This window comes from Bombyx mori, chromosome 5 (assembly GCF_030269925.1).
Source record: "Bombyx mori chromosome 5, ASM3026992v2".
Lineage (NCBI taxonomy): Eukaryota > Metazoa > Arthropoda > Insecta > Lepidoptera > Bombycidae > Bombyx > Bombyx mori.
Genome location: NC_085111.1, coordinates 6942587 through 6963691, shown reverse-complemented (window position 1 = coordinate 6963691; position 21105 = coordinate 6942587).

Below are 21105 nucleotides of genomic sequence, written 5' to 3'. Positions count from 1 at the left end.
CGCACGGGTAGGTACCACCGCCCCGCCTATTTCTGCCGTGAAGCAGTAATGCGTTTCGGTTTGAAGGGTGGGGCAGCCGTTGTAACTATACTGAGATCTTAGAACTTATATCTGGCGTGTGTGGCGCATTTAGGTTGTAGATGTCTATGGGTTCCAGTAACCACTTAACACCAGGTGGGCTGTGAGCTCGTCCACACATCTAGGCAATAAAAAACATTTAGTAATGTATGTATCGGCTCAGTAAAATTTCTTCCCTAAGTAGTCGTTACATATATATTTGTAGTTTAATAAAGTCTTGCGTATATTAAATAATAAAAAATTAAATAATTTTTTTTTATTTAATATACTATTAATGATTATAGCATTTTAATTAAGGTAAATTAATGCAATACAACAATTAAAATTTACTTTTATAATCGCTCGGTTGATTCTTGTACGGTCAATAAATAACTATGCAGGTTCTATTTATTGCATTAATCTTTCTAGATGTATTCCATTTTTTATTTATATTAAATACGCAAAGAATATTATTAAAGTTCTAATGTTTATTATCTAACTAGGTTTTATATACAAAAGCAGTAATGAAACGCAGACTTCGATTTCTTAAACAGTTTATAAGTAAAGCTTTAAGCTCTCGAAGCGATAGAATTTACATCCTCGTCGCGCGTTGTTCGTACATCGTTTTGCTCTCAAACAGCTCGTATCGCTTGCGACTCGCCGAGTTGGTAACCGAGTCCAAGTCAAAGTTCCCTCGGGCCAAATCTATAAGAGTGTTTTGCCGCATGATCGGTTCTGCGATTTGCCAAGAAAATAATGTAGGAACGGGGAAACTATTTTTAACCACAACTCGCACGAAGTCGATAAAATTCTGTACTTTCCATCGGGCTTTATAGTAAAGTGTACCTATGTTTTATTTAGAAAAAGCATAGTTGAAAAAAATTATGGTTGACTTGTGGCTGGCTAAAAAAAATTTTTGCAATAGAAATAATATGTACAAAAGCCCCTCAAGAATTTCGTAACTAATTTGAATTCAATGTTAATCATGAGTCGTTGCAAGTACTGAATATTTCCAATTCTTCTATGTCTTTTTAATTTATTTACTGGTGGCAGGACCTCTTGTGAGTCCGCGTGGGTTGGTACCACCACCCCGCCTATTTCTGTCGTGAAGCAGTAATGCGTTTCGGTTTCCAGGGTGGGGCCGTCGTAACTATACTTGAGACTTTAGAACTTATATCTCAAGGTGGTTGGCGCATTTACGTTGTAAATGTCCTTGGGCTCCAGTAAGCACTTACACCAGGTGGGCCTCATCTAAGCAATAAATAAATAAAAAGACTCCATTTATTTTAGCATGCTGCATTGATAATATACTAAGACACAGTGAGCCAGGTGCCAGAACCCCATATCCCATATATCCTGCGTACGTGCTTCGAGAACAGTCTCCTCACTTTACCCCTTTGTCTTAGATATTTTCCAACATATATACCGGACATGGTACAATTATTATTTTGAACAATTTATTAATATGAAATACAACATTATTTTTAGTAAAAAAATGGCCTGGGTTGTGGAAAATTACAACTTTTTAATGCTGTTTTCGCGTGTTTTCGTATTGTGGATTCGATAAAGCATTATTATTTCTCAACCCTGCATTTGGAATACAACCAAGATATTCACAATTGAAGATAGAATTACTGTACTACACAATATTTAATTAGTTGTAGCATTTAAGACCGATAATTCAAAAAAATTTTGACAAGTTAGTAATCTATACTTTAATATTATAAAGCTGAAGAGTTTGTTTGTTTGAGCGCGCTAATCTCAGGAACTACTGATCCGATTTGAAAATTCTTTCAGTGTTAGATACCCATTTATTGAGGAATCACGGAATAACATCACGGTAAGGCCAATACAAGTGGAGCACCAATAATGAAAGTTTCAAAATGGGGGTTTTAATAGCTCCTTAACATTCTGTAATTCAAAAATATTTTCACTTTCCACGTAAATGAGTGGGGGTAAAATTTAGCGTTGCCAAAGTAACTATACCACACGGACGGAGTCGTGGGCAAAAGCTAATCTATAAATATGTAACATTAAATTGCGACATTAACATTAAAGTAACAATTATTAAATGTTTTAATATTTCTTATTAAATTTTATAGAAAATTAACTGTATATCAGGAAAACTGTACGATGGATAGAAAGCGGACGAGCTAATTGATTACGTCAGTGGGGAGCAGATGGAACCTGTGAGATTTTTCATAAATATGATTCTCTGAACTCTGCAGTTTTGAAATTGAGAAAGAACATCATTCTAACTCTTTTGTTTTTAGGTAGACCGGGCGTTTTGGTACTGCAGTGTCAGTTCAGTGACAGAATAGCCGCCCTTTCATTTATCAAGGTTTTTGCATATTGTAAACTTGATTACTATTTAGCAGCAGATGTGCTGTGTGTGATCCAAACGCCATTTAGATCTAAAGAGCCTTAATAAGCTCAACACAAACAATAAAATACCTTTAGATCAAATTTTATCACATCCGTTTAATATTCCCTTCACAATCTCGCGAACGAAAAACAAATGTATGATTTAGAGGGAAAATTCGCTTTCGCTATCTGTGCCCGGGGGGCGGTTGATTTACACGCCGCCTGATCGAGATTCTAGAACCTTCAAACTGACAGCTCAGATAATAATACTGCGCGATAAGCTTGAAACCGATTAAATGAGTGTTTATGTTACCTACCGCTAGGAGTTTCGTTTTTACGTGGGTCAATGTCAATTCTGAATATTGTAGTACTAGACTCTAGTTTATTGCCTACTAGCGACCCGCCCTCGCTTCGCTTCGGAAACTTTAATTTAATATTGATTTCTCCACTATTTAAGGGATGTTATTATACATGTAAACCTTCCTCTTCAATCACTCTATCTATTAAAAAAACCCGCATCAAAATCCGTTGCGTAGTTTTAAAGATTTAAGCATACATAGGGATATAGGGACAGAGAAAGCGACTTTGTTTTATACTATGTAGTAATATAGATTTACTCTGGTTACTACCAATATGCGTCATCAATTTGAATCACTAAAGTAATGATAGATAGACCAAATTTACTGCATGTTTTTTTTTGTTTTGTTTTGTTTTTCATCGATCGCTGAAGGAACTCACGGCTTATCTACATAGTTTGAAAGTTCCGGAGTAATATTATTTCGCTGCAAGAATGGGAAAGATAGTGACAAGTACCCATGCGGGCTTACAATGCTTCTACCGCGAATACAAATATTTGAATATTTGCCGAGTTAATTTTTATTATACTATGTTATTTATTCCTGCATCGTGAAGGCGTATAATTGCATGTGCCTAAAGTATGTTTTTGGCAAAAAATGGGATTAGAACACCGGCACTGTCAAATCACTTGATACGAGCTCACACGACGTCCTTTAGATTACTACGACTTAAATTGTAACGTGAATCAATTAGTTACGATAATTAATAATTATAAAATATAAATTTACAAATGTTTCACTAAGCTATTTATTTGTACGCAGATATTGTGTTTGCTTGTTACTCAATTACATCGTTCCGGAAAAATCGCTTACAGCATTTTAATTTCGTACAAAAACAAAACACAATTCTAACAGAAAAACCGATTTCGATTACGTATAAGAAAATTAACAATGTTCCTTAAAAACAAAAAGGACAATTCAATTTCGTCATAAAAACATCTTTTAAAATACCGCTCCGGAGTAATTATGAATGTAGATGATAATATAACTTAGTCGGGAAAACTGTCTTTTCCCATTAATCTTTCTTTACAGAAATTGAAAATCAAGGATGGCAGGTCGAGGAAAAAAATAAACGTTTCAGTACGAATTAATTAGTAAGACCGCGGGTGGCTTGTTTTATTGAATTATACTGTGGCCTTTCAATTCACTGACGGAATTCAAATGGATTTATTTATTAAGGAACGGAAAGATGATTTGGGGAGTGATTAAATGGGAATTATTAAAAAGGGGAAATGCAGGCTTTAGGATCAATCAATTCTAATTTAGACGTTATGACGCCTGTACAGGTTATACATAGTAATTTGGCTTTGAAATAACCGTGTTTTTTGTAGTAAGTACTGGTATTTTAGTGTTCCTTTTCATTGGAACAAGACTTCGTAGCATGTTTGGTGTTGAGCAGTTCCCGGTGCCCAAAGAAAGCAATAGTTTAGTCTTTATTACTTTGTGATAACAACAATTCTGTCTTTAAAATCAAAGCGGATGATTGTGTTACTGCAGTAATTAGGCAGAACGAACAGCATGCGAACTCATAATCTACTTTGCCACGGTGTTCAAGATTACGCGATTGTAACAAAGGGAATTAGGGTGGTTACCGAAAAGGCTAATACAAATGATGGATAGTGAACACGTACTAAGTGGATAATACACATAGACCAAACTTCAATTATTACAGCTAAATAAAGTATAATATATGTAGAATAATAATAATAAAAGATGTACGGTACTATTTTAAACTAACGAAGCTTTAGAAGCTTGAGCTAGAAGCTAATAAGCACTTGAATAGTCCAGATTTTTTTTTTAATTGTTGGAATCTGATTCCTGCCAGAGTCCGTCATTGTAAATGTCGCCACTTGAGGTACAAGTTTATGTTAATATTTTAGGTAATACATCAAAAGGGTTATTACAATGATACGCACATAATTACGATGGTCATTAGACGTAATGCACTGTGAAACTCAATCCTATTTGCAATTCGTAAGACATTTCATTAATTACCGTATAAATAGGATTTTTATTTTCTTCAAAACGTATTTATTTTTGGGCAATTTTAGCTACAAACGAAAACTGGAGTAAGCAGTGATGAATGTCAACAATATTTTATTGTACGTAGGGCCGATCGCGAAATTAATGCTTTACTTTATCAATACGCGTTTCGGGTTTCCGTTGGCGGGTAGTCGTACATTCATCAATCAGGGAACCGCTGATCTAGTTACCGAGTTTCCGACTAAACGGTGACACAAGCCAGTCGAGAACAGAGTATTCAACATTATTATTTTTTCTAGTGTAGTTATTTTTATCAGCTACCACCAGTAAAGTTTCTTTTAGTCAACGTGTTAATAATCTTTTCTCGTTCAGCCAGGGTAGTAGTTTATCGAACTTTCAGTTTTGGCAATTGATTTTTAACACGTGTTTATAGATCTATGATTAGTTCGATTCATATTTGAATCTAAAAGTATTTATGGTGAAAAAAATCGGAATATCTGATAGCTTTATGTTATCACAGAATCACAGAGTAATCTCACTACTCGATTGTGTTTGAAGCGAATCCAGCAAACCGTTCTTTTCTAATTTCTATTTTGTGTCGTAAATGAGCCGGTGCACAGTATGTCTGCAAAAACTTTTCAGATCATTCACTTTCACCCGAAAAGGTCCATCTACTAGAACTTTCTGAACTATCCACATAGGATGCGTAACTAGCTTTATACGTGATTTTTGTGTAACAAAGCTTAAGGTTCAGCTTTAGCTTGATTATCTATGGGTCCATTTGCGGAAACCCAAAGTTTCTTCCAAAAGATAATTTTTCGCGTTATCTTATCTTATCATAATGTCAACTTTTGACAAATATTATTGTATTTATGAATTATTATAGTTTTATATTTCAGTATGTATTATGTTTATGAAATTCTGACGTTTTTTTTTAAACAGTTTCGTTTTGCACATTGTTCGTCCAATGATTTAAATTCGACTGACACCGAAAAATTTACATTCATTTCATGTATTTTTTCTTTCTTTACGTTTTGCAGTTTTTTACTATTATGTTTTCATAAAAGTTCTGACTTTAAATCTAAATTTGTAACATAAAAGCTTGAAACTAGTAACCGACGACGTAACTAGTAAAATACGATAAGCGGAGCTTTACTGGTGGTAGGACCTCTTGTGAGTCCGCATGGGTAAGTACCATCACCCCGCCTAGAAGAAGAAGAAGGGTCATCGTACCCCTTTACGGGCACGGAGCGGGCCTCGGGGCAAACCCCTCTGCCCGGGCAGAAGCTACCTGCCACACAGGGCAGGGGTGAAATGTATGCAGGATGAGATAGAGGGGAGGCTGTTCGTTGTGTGCTCGGCGCACTCACATCGACAATACATACATAAATATAATACGAGGGCTTAAATAGGTCAAGGGATGACGCCCGGCGGCAAGGTCCCTCCGGCGTCGTGCTGTTCTCTGCTTGATTTTTTTTCTTTTTTTCACCTCTACAAAACAGAGGTGGAACCGCGGCACTAACTTAGGCGCTCACCCGTTCCGGGCTCCCCAGAAGGAGAAGACCGATTTAAAACCACACCCCCGACGGGGAGTGGTCCACCCATGGGGGTGGGAAATGGGTCCCCATAGGGGGGCACCCCAACAATGTGGGGGAACGATGTGTGTGGACAGCTAAGTCCCATGGGGGCACTCATTATGAGCACTCCCATATCACTCCGGTTAAGCAGACTATCTTGCAGCAGGAAGCAGGGGGTTCCAGTAGCTCCCTTCTAGGCATGCAAGATATATTGTGGGGATGCTCGGGGGGTCCACCGTCAGCCCGCTCGTAAAGATTACGAGCTAGCCTCCGGATGAAGTCCTCAAGCGACTTCACATCTAGATCCCGAGCTATTACATAATTTCGGACGTAACGGCCTGCTCCTACTGTCGCGCGAAGAGCCAGATTTTGCTGGGCCTGCAACCTCATCCGCATACGCTGCGGGATGAGGCGATGGGTGGATAAGGTGATGCTCGCGGCACTGAGGCAGTAAGTGCAATAACCTCTGCATCCTCGAAATGGCCGCATAGGGGAAGTTAGATGACGCGAAGTAGGCGCTGTCGTCGGCAAACAGCGCCAACTTCACGTCGGCTTCCCATGCTCGGCGGTTGCCCTCAAGCGTGGGAATTTCGTTAGTGGAGAGAGCGTAGAGGAGTGGAGCCAGGATGCTTCCCTGAGAAACCCCGGCCGTAGCTGGGCGCACCGACGACTTGGCGCCCTCTACCGCGACAAGGAAGGATCTTCCCTCCAGGTACGACCCCAGCAGTCGCACGTAAGTGTGCTGGAGATCCGTGTTCTGCAACAGCTTATAGATCAGTCCCGCATGCCAGAGTCGGTCGAAGGCTTTCTCGATATCGAGAAAGACTGCGGCCGTTGACTGTCTGGCGCGCGTTGGACCGATCCGCCAAGTGGTGCAGAGCGCGGACCAATTGTAGCGTTGTCGAGTGACCGCTGCGAAGTCCGAATTGCTCGGATCTGAGAAGGATGTGCGGCGACACTCTTCTCAGCAGCAGCCGCTCGAACCACTTGCCCATGTGCGACAGCAGACACCCCGCCTATTTCTGCCGTGAAGCGATAATGCGTTTCGGTTGGAAGAGTGGGGCAGCCGTTGTAACTATACTGAGACCTTAGAACTTATATCTCTAAGTGGGTGCGCATTTACGTTGTAAATGTCTATGGGCTCCAACACTTAACATCAGGTGGGCTGTGAGCTCGTCGATACATCTAAGCAATAAAAAGAATAAAAAGAAAGCTGTCATTGTAAATAAACAAATATTTTGATTGCTCTGTAAAAAAAGCTATTTACATTTTTTTAAATAGATACAGTACCTATCTAGTAAGATACAATAAATATATTTTAAGCAAAACGAAATAAAGTTGGTTCAGAAACTGACGAAGCAAATTATATTAATTAACTGTTCAGACGAAACAGTTTGTATGTAATTAATATCTTGAAACATGATCACTGTTACATAAAATTAAGCACATTCACTTTGATACTTAAGTGAAATAATTCGCATTGTATTTTAGTTACAAAAAAAATATTTCTTTTACCTCGTATTTCATTTCGGAAGGTTAATGAAACATAAGCAACATTGTTACACAATTTACGTAGGTACGAATTTGTTTTGTTGGGACTTTGTTAAATTTTATTCTACTTTTGAAGAAATTTATTGTATTATATTATATTATTATTCATTTTGGCATACATCAAATCAAAAATTAGTGGATATAAAACCGTTAGAAATCGTTATAAAATTAACCTAATAAAATAAGTGAATATTAAGACCACATCAACTACATATCTATTAAGCTCAAATATTACATAATATTATTATACTGATAATTTAAAGCTTAAAGATTTTGCTAACAGACTTTTTTTTCATGTCAGTTAAGGATCGGCACAAAATTATAATAATATCAGCACGTTGAGTTTTATAGTACATACAGTTGACAGGCGGCTGAAAATTGACATCGGTCGTCAACTTTTCATGCGTATAGAATCATACGATTGAGAATTAAGCACATATATCAATTAGAAGGCTAAGTTAGAAAACAGTAATTGTAATAAATAGTAAAATAATAGTGCTTAAGATCAAATTCCTGATATAGTTTTATTTAGTATGATTCTGATTGGATATGGCTATCCAGGCGATTTAAATGTACATCCTGTGTATGTTTTGTCTGTAGCAGTATAGAAGGATCAAAAATAAAGAATACAGGAGTAGATTAAAAAGAATCAAGGTCTGATTACTTAATAATAACAACCTTATGAGATTTTAAAAAGGAAGTCTATATCAGTAGAGTATCACCATCAGACTTATGCCTTTTATTTTCGAGTTTTATTGACTTTGAAATTATCTGTTTCCAAATTTAAAATATTAGTTAACATATAGGCCTATTAAATTACGATATATAACAGCATAATTTCACGTAGCATCCAACGGAGATTTTTCTCTGTCTTTTTTATGACATAGATGTACATGTTTATGGCCTATACCTGGTGGTAAGGCAATAGGCATTATAACGCGAATGCCGCCACCTAACTTGAGACATACAGACTAAAATTTAATTGTATATAGTGCAATGATTGTCCGAACCCTTTGAACCGGATCGCGAGAATGCCTAACGATGAAATAGGCAGGCAGGCAGAAATAGTCAGTGCCTAATCGGGCTTTGAATGTACATTGTACACTCTACCACAATGTTAAGAAGCTCTCATAATCTGTAGACACTAATTAAAACTATTATCGCCATCAACAGGCTTGACAACGTCAGCATTCCAAGTCTTCAACTACACAAGGTGTTTGGGAATTTCAAATATTCCATCAACTCATTAATTATTCCAGCACAACGGGGCGCGGTGCGTGTCGGTATTCTGGCTTCTTCTTATAAATTTATGATACCAATATAAATACTTGAGCTAAGTTGAACATGATCAAGTGCTCATCGCCCCACTTGACGTGGTAGGTTAATAAACAATATTGTATCGGTAACAACTTCGGAAGTTTCAAAGTTTGCTGGTAATTTACGGGGTAAGGTGAGTAAATTATAAATTTTCATTATTCAATCATTTTACGTTCATATCCATTATATGGCAGAACCAAAGTATACTAACCAATACAACAACGACAAGGTCTTCCTATGGCAGATGTACATCGCATTTTTGCTAATTTTATATTGATTTCGTTTCATATGAAAAATATAGTATATACATATTATTATATAAATATAATATATAATATTTTTCGCGGCTTGTCGCGTTGCATTTTTACCTTTTTTGTAGTAAAATTTTAAAATGTATCGAATTTCTTCATTAGATTTACTCATCTTGACAGTACGAAAAAAAAAAAACACATTTTCCTAATTTGAATTTGGAATTATCCTCTTTATAATTTAAACCAGCCAGATATAAATAATATAGCCAAAGAGATTTTATACAAGTTTATACATACAATGCGAAAAAACTTTTTCCCCAACCCAACATATTTTTCCATTTTGTCCCTTTGTTCCATATTTTTAAAGTAAAACCGATCTTCAAAATCGGAAGTTATTCCTAAAAAAACTGTAGATAAATCTCAACGAACAGATAGATAAATAAAGCAATGGCGAAATTCTATACAGGCTCACTCTAACAAGCACGAGATAACTGACCATCGTTGCGTCCAGTACGATGCGAGTCTAACAATACATCCGTTTCGATGATCATTCAACCTAACCAAAGCTGCTTATGCCGCGTAGTCCGGCTTTTCTTGACTAAAATTTGCAGCTACAATTGCAAACAGTGTATAAGCTTTAATCTGGACTGGGCTCAAACAATGAGCAATCATCAGAGGACTCATTAACATTGAAAAAAAAAATAATAAAATCAAAATTAAATCTGGAACGCGCACAGTTCGTTCTTTTAGAATTTTAATCATGAAATTACATAAATTGATGGTAAATTTAATCGAAATTCAAACAGGATCTTGGAAAAGGTGTCCGCACATTGACCCTGTATTGTTTACGTTAATTTATTTTGCTACACATTAGTAAACTCGCTTCGTATCAAAAAAAAAATTAGAATAAGGAATGTTGTTGTGATGATTTTCCTACACAAATACGGTTTGTATAGTTAAATTAGATAATGAAATGACTCATTGGCTATGCCCACGCCGGCCATGCCAATGGTACATTTTATGGAACAATACTGTAATTTTGTGTTAGTTACGCAAAAAACACTATATATTACAGATATTTTTTCAATTTTGTTTAGATAAAATTCTCTTCTAATCTTGTATCGCAAATTATCCGATATTAACTTTAGAAAAATCCCATAAATATGTTCAGGTCAACTTGTAACAAAGTAAAATTTTATTGATTAATAAATATCGTATAACAATACATTACTTTTTGATAACATACAATATAATACAATAAATTACGGTCTGATGATCGACAAAAATAACTAACATAGTGGTATCAGTGAGTGGGCTGATAATACGCTATACAACAAAAAATTACTTCTCCCACTTACACTGAATTAAGTTTAAAATATGTTATATCAAGTTAATGAAAATACTCATTGCTCAAATTTATTAGTTAGGATACTTAGTAGTTTAAAATCTAACACATACATACACAATTATAATAAAGCTAGCTAGCTAGCTACGTCGTAACTACTGATATGCCGATCTTGCTCCACTTTTTCAAAAATGGCATCCATTTTATCCGTAATAGGGCGACCAAAGCGACGTGCATTTTTGACATCAAAATTTCTGGATTGAAAATGCTTAAACCAAATTTGTGCTACTCTCACAGATATTACACTAGGTCCATAAACATCGCATATTTTTTTCGCGGCTTGCGTGGCATTTTTACCTTTTTTGTAGTAAAATTTTAAAAGGTATCGAATTTCTTCATTGGGTTCATCTTGACAGTACAAAAATAAATAAAAATTACACATTTTCCTAAATTGAATTTGAAATTATCTTCTTTAAAATTTAATCTTCTAATGATACCAAAACCAGCCAGATACAAATAGTATAGCCCGAGAGATTTTATTACAAGTTCATACATACTATAACGCGAAAAGACTTTCTCCCCAACCTATTATATTATACAAACAAAATGAAATGATGAAATGTGTAAACATCTATAATGAATATTTTTGTCTAATTCATTGATAAAACTCACAAATAAGACGTTTAAGAGTCTCCAATATTGTGTGTATTGTAGTGACAGTGAATAAATGAACGTGACGTTCAAATTTTAAAATTGTTAAATATTAATTTTTACGAACTGGATATGTAAAGTAAACGAAGACGTAGCCCAAAGAACCGTAAACATCGGCAAACCTAAAGGGTATTCCATATTAATTAACGTCTGAACCGAAGGCGACGAAGACAAATGTTTGAGCCCTCGCGTAATGTATTTTTCCGGACCCTACTCGGCCTCGGGATAAAACAAATGATAATCGGGAAAGAATGAAGTCAACATTAATGACTTCTAATTAATTATAGTGGTTGGCGTAGGTCTAATGGATTGTGAGAACTGATACGCGGCTCGGTCGGCTTTTATCTAGAATGAGTTGGTGCTTTTTTTTTGTTGAAATTTCAAGGCTGGAAAAAGCTCATCGATGTTGATGATTTCGAAATGGATATTTTAAAGTATGGAGCTTAATGAAACCAGGCGGACTTCCGAGATGTGATTATAAACTACCTCTTTCGTGTCACTAAAGTTAACCCAACTCAAACTTTTCGGGGACTTTGTAATTTTTTTGTATCTATCGCTGTTCAAGATTGTGGTAGGGATCTTAAAATAATTACGAGCATCATTACTTCCATTAACTGGTTTCTTTGGGACGGAAATATAACAAAATGTTTTCTATTATAATTAGAATCCACAAAATGATCTGCAGTTTTTTCATGGGTAGAACATATTGTTCTAAATTTAAATAAGATGTGTGTGTTAGTGGTATGATTTTAGTATAATAGTAGTAACCATGATGATGGTAATAGATGACAAAAAATACGATTTAAAGTGGAAATTAGAAGGAACCACACTCAGAAAGATCGGCATAATAATAATAATAGGTCGATCATAATTTTTTGGGGATGAAGATATTATGACGACATCAAGGTAAACAAAGTACGTGCTTAAATCAAAATCTGCGGCAAAAGTTTCCGACGGACAGCTACAGACTGCCAACGTGATGGATAGCCACAGGGAATGCGGATGACGTCATCCGGGAATATCTTATTGTGTAGTCCGCCTTATCTCAGTTCCATTCCTTTAATCCGGAGTGAAATCGACTGAAGGATTAGCGATAAAATACTTTATTGTTATAGAAACTTTAGTGGATTAGGCTGTTCCGCAAATCAATCTTAGATCCCTTTAGTATTACTTAATTACTTAGATAATTGATGCGTAACACGAAAATGTTATTTCGTTCCTATTGTAGTATTGATTATAAATAATTTCAATTGCAGCCGAAATTACATTTTTTGCAACTGTGTTTCAGTTGCCGTAACGTCCAGGCGCAAGCTGAAGCTGTTGGATGGGTTTATGAAAATCGAACCCATTGAACTCTGTATTCTTTTAATTAATCGTTCGATTCCCGCTGAGATAGTTCCAAAATCTTCACAAAAATATTTTTCATGTACAACTGCACTTAAAATATTTGCGATCCCAAAAGGATGCTTACATTCCAAAATTCATAGGTCCTACTTATTTGTTATTCTTTTGCGTTTTTATTTTTACATACAACAGTATTCATTGCATTAATTCTTAAATGAAAAATCAATGACTAATAAATCTTAAAGTTCATAAGAATATTGGAACAAGATCGTTGATATTGTAAGTAACATGGAGTTTGGCAGTTCGCTGAATTCTGTAAATTTACGTTCGGTAAGTTATTTTGATTATCCAACCGGCTATTGCTTGATTTGATCAAAACAGCTATTACTCGTTTAATTAAATGAAGAACAGCAGAATATAACGTAACAAAAAAATAAGTGGTAATGTACTCGTAATTGCATTATTCTGCCCAATATCGAAAAGGTAAAAAGAGGTTTTTTTTATTGCTTAGATGTGTGGACGAGCTCACAGCCCACCTGGTGTTAAGTGGTTACTGGAGCCCATAGACATCTACAACGTAAATGCGCCACACACCTTGAGATATAGTTCTAAGGTCTCAGTATACTCACAACGGGGCGAACTATAACATGGTCAGGAACGACAGGCTCTCTGCCCGTGGTGGTGGTACCGTCATTTACTATAGAAGAGCCCTGCATTGCGTCCCGCTCGATCCTCCCGCGCTCGCTAATATCGAAGCATCAGTGTGCCGAATCTCACTGACGGGACACGCGCCGATCGTTATCGCGTCCGTTTATCTTCCACCGGATAAGATCGTTCTAAGCAGTGATATCGAGGCGCTGCTCGGTATGGGGAGCTCTGTCATTCTGGCGGGCGACCTAAATTGTAAACACATCAGGTGGAACTCACACACCACAACCCCGAATGGCAGGCGGCTTGACGCGTTAGTCGATGATCTCGCCTTCGATATCGTCGCTCCGCTAACCCCGACTCACTACCCGCTAAATATCGCGCATCGCCCGGATATACTCGACATAGCGTTATTAAAAAACGTAACTCTGCGCTTACACTCGATCGAAGTAGTTTCAGAGTTAGATTCAGACCACCGTCCCGTCGTTATGAAGCTCGGTCGCGCTCCCGATTCCGTTCCCGTCATGAGGACTGTGGTGGATTGGCACACGCTGGGCATCAGCCTGGCTGAATCTGATCCACCATCGCTCCCGTCTAACCCGGACTCTATCCCGTCTCCTCAGGATACCGCTGAAGCCATAGACATCTTAACGTCACACATCACCTCGACATTAGATAGGTCATCGAAACAAGTTGTAGCGGAGGACTTCCTTCACCGCTTCAAATTGTCCGACGATATTAGGGAACTCCTTAGAGCTAAGAACGCCTCGATACGCGCCTACGACAGGTATCCTACCGCGGAAAATCGTATTCGAATGCGTGCCCTACAACGCGACGTAAAGTCTCGCATCGCCGAAGTCCGAGATGCCAGATGGTCTGATTTCTTAGAAGGACTCGCGCCCTCCCAAAGGTCTTACTACCGCTTAGCTCGTACTCTCAAATCGGATACGGTAGTAACTATGCCCCCCCTCGTAGGCCCCTCAGGCCGACTCGCGGCGTTCGATGATGACGAAAAAGCAGAACTGCTGGCCGATACATTGCAAACCCAGTGCACGCCCAGCACTCAATCCGTGGACCCTGTTCATGTAGAATTAGTAGACAGTGAGGTAGAACGCAGAGCCTCCTTGCCACCCTCCGATGCGTTACCACCCGTCACCCCGATGGAAGTTAAAGACTTGATCAAAGACCTACGTCCTCGCAAGGCTCCCGGTTCCGACGGTATATCCAACCGCGTTATTAAACTTCTACCCGTCCAACTCATCGTGATGTTGGCATCTATTTTCAATGCCGCTATGGCGAACTGTATCTTTCCCGCGGTGTGGAAAGAAGCGGACGTTATCGGCATACATAAACCCGGTAAACCAAAAAATCATCCGACGAGCTACCGCCCGATTAGCCTCCTCATGTCTCTAGGCAAACTGTATGAGCGTCTGCTCTACAAACGCCTCAGAGACTTCGTCTCATCCAAGGGCATTCTTATCGATGAACAATTCGGATTCCGTACAAATCACTCATGCGTTCAACAGGTGCACCGCCTCACGGAGCACATTCTTGTGGGGCTTAATCGACCAAAACCGTTATACACGGGAGCTCTCTTCTTCGACGTCGCAAAAGCGTTCGACAAAGTCTGGCACAATGGTTTGATTTTCAAACTATTCAACATGGGCGTGCCGGATAGTCTCGTGCTCATCATACGGGACTTCTTGTCGAACCGCTCTTTTCGATATCGAGTCGAGGGAACCCGCTCCTCCCCACGACCTCTCACAGCTGGAGTCCCGCAAGGCTCTGTCCTCTCACCCCTCCTATTTAGCTTATTCGTCAACGATATTCCCCGGTCGCCGCCGACCCATTTAGCTTTATTCGCCGACGACACGACTGTTTACTATTCTAGTAGAAATAAGTCCCTAATCGCGAAGAAGCTTCAGAGCGCAGCCCTAGCCCTAGGACAGTGGTTCCGAAAATGGCGCATAGACATCAACCCAGCGAAAAGTACTGCGGTGCTATTTCAGAGGGGAAGCTCCACACGGATTTCCTCCCGGATTAGGAGGAGGAATCTCACACCCCCGATTACTCTCTTTAGTCAATCCATACCCTGGGCCAGGAAGGTCAAGTACCTGGGCGTTACCCTGGATGCATCGATGACATTCCGCCCGCATATAAAATCAGTCCGTGACCGTGCCGCGTTTATTCTCGGTAGACTCTACCCCATGATCTGTAAGCGGAGTAAAATGTCCCTTCGGAACAAGGTGACACTTTACAAAACTTGCATAAGGCCCGTCATGACTTACGCGAGTGTGGTGTTCGCTCACGCGGCCCGCACACACATAGACACCCTCCAATCCCTACAATCCCGCTTTTGCAGGTTAGCTGTCGGGGCTCCGTGGTTCGTGAGGAACGTTGACCTACACGACGACCTGGGCCTCGAATCAATTCGGAAATACATGAAGTCAGCGTCGGAACGATACTTCGATAAGGCTATGCGTCATGATAATCGCCTTATCGTTGCCGCCGCTGACTACTCCCCGAATCCTGATCATGCAGGAGCCAGTCACCGTCGACGCCCTAGACACGTCCTTACGGATCCATCAGATCCAATAACCTTTGCATTAGATGCCTTCAGCTCTAATACTAGGGGCAGGCTTAGGGACCCCGGTAACCGTACTCGTCGAACTCGACAAAGAGGTCGACGTGCAACCTAACCCATGCATCAGCCCGCTGAGTTTCTCGCCGGATCTTCTCAGCGGGTCGCGATTCCGATCCGGTAGTAGATTCATTCGCGAAACAATTGCTCTTGAGTTGTTAGGTCTCCTTCGGAGGCGCTCGGGCAGTTGTTAGCAAATCCCACCCCTCTTGGCTGAGCCTTTGCTCGCCCACCTGTCCTGGTGAAACTGGAAAGGCCTTCGGGCCACCAGTAAACTTTCAATCATAAAAAAAAAAAAAAAAAAAAAAAAAAAACTCACAACTGCTGCCCCACCCTTCAAACCGAAACGCATTACTACTTCATGACAGAAATAGGCGGGGCGGTGGTACCTACCCGTGCGGACTCACAAGAGGTCCTACCACCAGTAATTACGCAAATTATAATTTTGCGGGTTTGATTTTTATTGCACGATGTTATTCCTTCACCGTGGAAGTCAATCGTGAACATTAATTGTTAAGTACGTATTTCATTAGAAAAATTGGTACCCGCCGGCGAGATTCGAACACCGGTGCATCGCTCAAATACGAATGCACCGGACGTCTTATCCTTTAGGCCACGATGACTAAAAAGGTATTTAAGTTTCTGAAAGTTTTTTTTTTTTTTTTACTAATTACACGTAACTGTTCCCCACAAATGCGATGAAATTCCCATATGGGACGTGAAAAAACCCATTTCTTTTCTCCTTAGTCCGTTAATTTCCTAATTACAGTTTCAAAATAAAAACGTTTTTTGTGCCGGCCCGTCCCGTCCCCTCTGCGCACGAAATCCTGTGCAGAAGTTAATGGAAGAAAAAATACGCTGTACAAATTTGCATAACATTTTTCTCTGTCTGCCGCCAAAATTAAGTCGTCTGCCCCTGCATCCATGGCCTTGTTTAAGTTACCGAAGTGAATTTCGTGATTCGCTTGTAATATTCAATTTTATGTTTGCCGTTTTTTCGGCTTGTTCGTATCTAGTATATAATTGAAAGGTTTTAGGTCCATTTATTAAGTATCTCATATGTATTAAAAATAGAATAAAGAGCTGTTACAAAAAAATAAAATAAATTAAAATGTCAATCAAATTAAATTCGTTCGTATTTCAAGCTGAATAAATAATGGTTTGAAAAACCAAAAAACCATAATTTATTCGAACAATTATTATCTTTTTCTGTTCTGTCTCACAGGTATCGTTGACCGAAAGAGGGCTTAAATCAGTTCAAATTCGATATACCCCTCTTACCACTCCTGACGTAAAAAAGCCGCCCGGTAGAGTGGTAAACTTTAAATTTCGTTAAATCTAGCAGAATTTTATTTGATATCATCGTAACTTTTAAAATCCAATACGCAATTTGAAGATGGTGATAAATAACTAAGCGAGTGTCAGAGGAAGTTATCGATATAGTCTAGCAAGTTGAAACTGGCTTAAGTCCTGGGGGAAATCTACAATCTTGGCCTTCCGCTAACAAAGTTTTCAACTTAAATCCTATTGTGTGTTGTGTCCTGGGGAATCCAGTACATTCCATTGGTAAAACACTCTACAGTAATTAGTTTGACGATACTGTGTCAAATCAATAAAAAATCTATGTTTGGTTCAAAATCAGCTATATGTCATTGTATTAAATGCGTTTCATTATCTTTACAGTTCTTATTAAGTGTAGAATTAGAACAGTTAACCAAGTATGGCCATAGGGGTAGGGGTTATTGTCTTTCTTGTATTTTTGTAACATTGTAGTTTTGTGTTACTGTTTAAATCAAGTCTCAAGGTGAGTTTTAATGTTTATTGTCTTGTCTGTTCGCTCTGGTCACCAAGTAACACCTGAATGGTGAGTTCGTTTAACCATATTTATACCAACAATTTACTTCTCAATTCAATTTCAATTTTTCTAATGAAATACGTACTCAACAAATGTTCACGATTGACTTCCACGGTGAAGGAATAACATCGTGTAATAAAAATCAAACCCGCAAAATTATAATTTGCGTTACTGGTGGTAGGACCTCTTGGGAGTCCGCACGGGTAGGTACCACCACCCTGCCTATTTCTGCCGTGAAGCAGTAATGCGTTTCGGTTCGAAGGGTGGGGTAGCCGTTGTAACTATACTGAGACCTTAGAACTTATATCTCAAGGTGGGTGGCGCATTTACGTTGTAGATGTCTATGGGCTCCAGTAACCACTTAACACCAGGTGGGCTGTGAGCTCGTCCACCCATCTAAGCAATAAAAAAAAAAAAAAACTTCTTTTTTCAACAATGCTCATACCAAAAGCTTAATTCTATTTTTATCTGTTTAAATAAAAGTCAATGTGCGTTTGTCCTCTACGTGTTCCTAAATCGTTCATCCGATTGTGATGAAACTTGTTACAATTTTGTTTGCACTTGGGGAAACGTTTCTGTGGTGGTACCATAAACGCTCGCAATTCATTCATTCAATATGCATTTCAGTTTGAAAAGTTACAACAGATACTGTATCACTAAACTATAACTAAACAGTAATTGACATATCAATCATGCATCTAAGTTGGGTAGTGGCATTAATCTTGGGTTGTCTATAGGTTTTTAGTAATCGCATAACGCCAGATGAGCTGTGAATCTATTTAAGTTAAATGCTGACTAAAGCACTTCTATTCTTAAACCAAACACAGAATTACATGAAAACATTAGAAACACGGTAGACGGACCAGTTATAAAATCCACCTGCAAACCTATCCGAGTGTAATTACTGTAGATACAGATCTACCTCGTTGAACAAAAGAAAGGCTATAGATAAGAAACCGTAATAAATGCAGAGGGTTTCATTTTTACAAGGGCCAAGAGGATAAAAATTCTCAACATAGACGTTCGAAATACGTAGTATTCCAGAATGAATCTTTGACTTGGTTACAAAAACGTAAGAGAAATGATATCTTTCTAATTCTGATCATTATATTATTACAATTTTAATTTGATTTGCAGTTTTAAATCGATTTGAAATTTTACTATTGTGAGCCCACATGAGTATATATACAATATATGTGTATATAAGTATATACAATACCGTATACAAGTACCAAGAATACGATTGCAGTACTTCTTTACATTCAAGCCTAGCATTCGTCGTCGGGTGTCTATTGGTTTCGATGACCAAAACCACATGGACCGTGAGGTGGTTAAACATTTTTCAGCCTTAAAATTGTTCTCTAAAAAATTTTTGGTATCGTAGAATATCTGCCATATCCGAATATTGTAGATCCGAAATATCGCGGAGTACCAACCAAGATAAGTCGGCTCGATAAGATTGTGCCAAATCAAACGTACCCTCAGTGGAGAAACCAAGAAGCGATCCGGCTTGTCCCGAACGAAAATATGGCACTGAATCGAGGAATAAGTTTAGAGTTCGCTAGGGAATTTCTCTTGTTAGCTATCAGAACTGACTTGATCGGTGTTTTTATTTTTAGGGCCGAATATGAAAATTTATCACCTAAAATACGAATTAAACAAATCGAATCTTAGATAAAATAATAAATGTACATAATGCAATGTTTGCAAAAGTATTGTGTACATTAATAAAAACACTAAATGGACCTAAATATTCCGACAGGTGAAAGAGGAAATAGTAGCTAACAGCAAAAAAGATCAAGTCAGGTTATCGACACACGTCAATAAATTGGCGTCGGACCTAGGAGGCACAGGAGCAGTGCATTTTACTACAGAAGAGAAATTAAATCTTACAATAAAAGATAAAGATGTCTCTGGACATCTGGTTCTGTTTATATTACTATTAAGATTAAAATCAGATAAAGGAATAAATAGCTCATTGTTAACTGAAACAGATCGCTACGAGACATTAAAACAAAAGAGAAAAAAAAACACAACCATATTTCAAGTAAAAAAAATATTAAAATACTATATATAGCTTCCGTGTGACAACTTCCCTGTTTAAAATTTGATTTAATTTATAAACTCGACTTCGCCAAAATGGGAAGATCGTTAAATAAAACAGCAAATATAATTCTCACAGTCCATAAAGGAGGCGTTGGCATAAGAAACAGACTCGATTTTAATACAAATATTAGCAACAGAGAAATTCAGTAGACGAGTTATTGGAATTATAAAAAAAAAACAAATTACATATTAAAATATGGTGCTCCATCGTAACAACACGGAACCAGTGAGCTTTGCGTCCAGCTGACTTATTTTTTCGGAATTCCAAGGGTCACGGAATAGGTCAGCGCATTATTGACAAACTGGAATTTCTGCAAAATACTATGGCAGTGACTCATAGCTTTTATGAAATGGATGACGTTTGCTGGGAGTATATCTTTTGTGTAAATTGTACTTTTAAAAATTTATTCAAGACAATTTTTCTTTGTTTGGGTATAAGAATTAAAATATTAAATACATAATATATGTAGTAATTACAGAAGGTTCATAATCATTGTTTTCGTGTAACATAATATATCATATTATCAGTTAAATGTAGTATAAGCAATACTTACTCTCTGTGTGCAGATTAATTACGTAAAATTTTAGTTCGGTGCTGAGCGCTCACAGAATAGTAAGCGGTCTCTCGTGTTTTTTACATACAGCAACAATGTATTCATAAATATGACAACATTTTTTGTGGACTATGTACATTTTAATAGATATGACAATAATGAGTGTGAAAACCTCTCCAGCTATTTTAAAAAACTTGTATTACCTAACGACGATATAATTAAAATAAATTGAAAATTTTTTCACAGTTAAAAAGGCGATGATTTATCGAGTATTTTTTAACTTATATGACATAATCATAAAATTAAGCAACTATCGAACTTTGTAATATCGCATTTAAGAATTCAATTATTTGTCTTAATGTGGGCAGCGATTGTCTCGTGGAAAATGTTCTCCATCAGATGGGTTGTGTATTCGTCTTTTACATTAGTAAAAATAATGCGATTG